Raw genomic sequence first — 3,339 nt, forward strand, 5'->3', positions numbered from 1 at the left:
TAAAGGTTGGTCATTAAGGAGTTGATTTTGGGTTTACTGTTTTACTCGCCACATCACTGAAATTCAACATTTCTGCCAAGGTTTACAGACCTTAATAATGTGTCTATGGCCATAAATAATATTGCAATAACGTTAAAATGTGATTTACCATGCAGCCCTATTAGGGACACCCCCAGGTGATAGGGACAGGATCTAACTAAGACAGAGGAGGGGGAGCAGAAATAGATCGAGACCAAGGCAGAGTGCTTCCCTGTACCTGTTTGGTGATGGAGGATGTTGCTGTGTGTCTGTGTATGAGGGAGATGAATGTGATGGCTTTGCACCAACATGTTCTATGGAGTCAGACCTGGGGAGCAGAAGCCACATGCAATGCTCAACTCTGTCACAAACACATGAGCATGAGCATGAACTCGTGGGTATTAACACATGGAATGGGTTTACAAGCTAAACCATGGATACATGCACACTTAACAAGCCTGCCAAAACATTTCAGTAACATTTCACTGCAGGACAGCATTCATAAAGCTACATGACACCTACATAAGCCTTACATAACACATATGAATCCAGCCACCGCCTATTTTAAGAACTGGTGAAGATATGTTTTAATATATGTTTTCTAGGTGACACACTCACCTTCTACGTCCTCCAGGTGCTGGCTGTGCGTTCCTGGTGCAATCCAGTGAACCACTCTTCTGCCAGGACTCTGACGATTGCTGCTGCTGGTGAGGCTTACTGCTCCATGAGACACCTACACCAAACACCAACATCATTTCCAAAATGTATGAATTCCTAAGGCAATAAACGTTACATCATCCCACACTAACTCGTCAATACAATGTTTGTGTAAACTCTTCTCTAGTGTTGAACCTCATCAATAATTTCTGTACAGAGACTAAGAGTTAACAATTCTCCCTACAGGTGGGCTTCGCCATGTTTTAGAGCCATGGAAAACTGGGTCCTGTTTATGCTGTTTGACTCTACGAAAACATCCAATAATAAAATAATAAAATAATCCTAATTTAAGAACTGCCCAGTAGGAATAGCGAATAAATGCAAATAACCAGCTAAGTCACTGAAAGTGATGCAGATTATTATATAACATCCAATATTTATGCTAAAATGTGAATCTATAAAAAAGTCCTTGATAAGTCCACTCGACCTCAAAATCTGATGAGGTTTTCTTCTGATGATTCTTCCAGGTCATATTTGTGCGGGTGTTGCTGCATAAACAGTAAACAGTAGAAAATTGCACCACCACTTTACAGTCTGCTAAATCTTCCTGAAAGTCTATTGCGGTCCTATAGCACTTCTGATTTGAGGTTCTAGCAATCCTTTCGAGCACTTCCAGACCTCAGCCTGGCCTCCACTGTTTCGGTTAACTGCAATATCCTAATTACATTACGAACTGAGGGAACAGCAACCTGAATAGGCTTTGCTCTCTTCATTTGCTGACATCAATTAATTTAATGTACAGAGTGCTAGGCAGCTTCTTAGAGAAGCCCATGGCGCTAATTGTTAAAAAAAGTTTGAGAAGGCTTAGTTTTGATGAAGCTTTTAAAGCTTTTGAAACCTGTTCTTTCCTAATGATGACTGTCATAGCTCTAATAAACTAATTAAAGTTTGAGACCTATGCGCAAATGTTTTGGGGTGCCCAAACTTTTGCATGGTCATGGGGCAGTGGTGGCTCAGCGGTTAGAGCGCCGGGATATCGATAACAGGGTTGTGGGTTCGATTCCCGGGCTCGGCAAGCTGCCACTGTTGGGCCCTTGAGCAAGGCCCTTTACCCTCTCTGCTCCCCGGGCGCTGGAGTTGGCTGCCCACCGCTCTGGGTGTGTGTGTGTACTCACTGCCCCTAACACGTGTGTGTGTGTGAGTGTGTGTTCACTACCAGATGGGTTAAATGCGGAGGACACATTTCGCTGTACAGTCCACACTGTACAGTGACGAATACGTGCACCTTTTATCCTTTTACTGCACAAAGCATAAATAGTAAACTAATCCTGACACTTGCTGGAAAGAAGGTTTCATCTTAAACTTAACAACTTTCCGAAATGTCGATAATGGGTTCTCAAAGCTTCGTATGTCACTGTGCAACTCATGACTGGACAATAAAGTGGGATTTTCCTGTACTCACTCTGACTGGACTGCAGTTGCTCAGGTTCTTGGTTGGGCACCCCAGTTCCTTCCCTCTGCCCATTGGGCTGATTCACCAGCTGGTCACAGCTCGACCGTTGAGGGCTTCAGTGATGCAAGAGGAGGAAAAACAGGTCAACATGATGAGGTGAAAGTGTAGAAGCAGACAGAGTAGGATGGTGAAATTGACCTTTAGTGTCAGCACAGACCTTCCTGTGGTCCGGGAAAGCTCCTCCTTCGTCCCTGTTGCTTCAGTCCTTTAGTTTTCCCTTTGTCTTTTATTCTCAATGGTCCCCTTCTGAAGTGTATAAAACAATAAACAATAAATTCACTAAAATAGAAGATCCAAGTACAAATTTGATTACTTTTGTGCCTCTTAAGGCCGCAAATGCTGTGTTTTCTCACATCTGAACTGTTCCATTTTGATAAGCCACGACAATAGATGCAAACGACTGCTGAGGCATAATACTATTGCCAATAGGCCCAAGCCTACCTGGTATGTATTCTTTCAAAGACATTATTTAGACTGGGGAACGAACCAGCCAAAGCATAGTAGAGAGCTGCTGATATATCAGTCTCATAAGGTGGTTTATTGATCAGTATATCAGACATTACACACACATCTGGTATTCCATCCATACATCTCTCCAAACATCTATCCAGCCATCCTTTTCTCACCGCCTGCTTCTCCAACTCCTCCTGTCTGCGTTCCCAGTCGGCTAGTGAGCGCACAATGCTGTGCTGTGACGCAGGGTTGCTAGGGACTGGGGTGGTTTCTTGCCAGCAGGTGGAGGGTGGCATAGGTGAATGCGGTGTCAAAGGAGCCACTGTCTCCTCTAGAATTTTGCGCTCCTGTAAAAAGACAAATGCAGACCAAAGAGTCAGACAAATGTTACATTCATGGATTGAACACCTTCGCTCTGTCGAATGGGTCATTTAAAAAAAAATCTGATTCTTTGCTGTTGCAAGTCTCTCATTTTTCAACCTGCCGATGTAATACACCGGGTAACCAGCATGCCTGAAGCGAAGCATTGCATTCCTGGCTCCAACGTACCAGTCTGCAGACACCAGTGATTGCCAGCAAAGCGGGGGTGTACGTGCGATGGGCACGCACCTGTGTTGACAATTCACTGAACGTCTGACTGTTGACGTCTGCCTAGGTTGGTTATAGTCAGTGGTGCGCCTGTGTTTTCTGTAGCCAAC

The 3,339-nt window shown here is 44.1% G+C and overlaps 1 long non-coding RNA gene across 1 annotated transcript; it reads right to left on the reverse strand.

Moving 5' to 3' along the window:
- Positions 1-224: 224 nt before the first annotated feature.
- LOC140541427 (uncharacterized) lies at positions 225-2,999 on the reverse strand. Its single transcript, XR_011977925.1, has 5 exons — positions 2,815-2,999; positions 2,346-2,434; positions 2,138-2,241; positions 637-751; positions 225-346 (listed from the first exon to the last, which is right to left on the reverse strand). It is a non-coding gene; the product is annotated as an uncharacterized lncRNA (long non-coding RNA).
- Between the last annotated feature and the right edge of the window lie 340 nt (positions 3,000-3,339).

Source organism: Salminus brasiliensis, chromosome 19 (genome assembly GCF_030463535.1).
Source record: "Salminus brasiliensis chromosome 19, fSalBra1.hap2, whole genome shotgun sequence".
In the NCBI taxonomy this organism is placed as follows: Eukaryota; Metazoa; Chordata; class Actinopteri; order Characiformes; family Bryconidae; genus Salminus; species Salminus brasiliensis.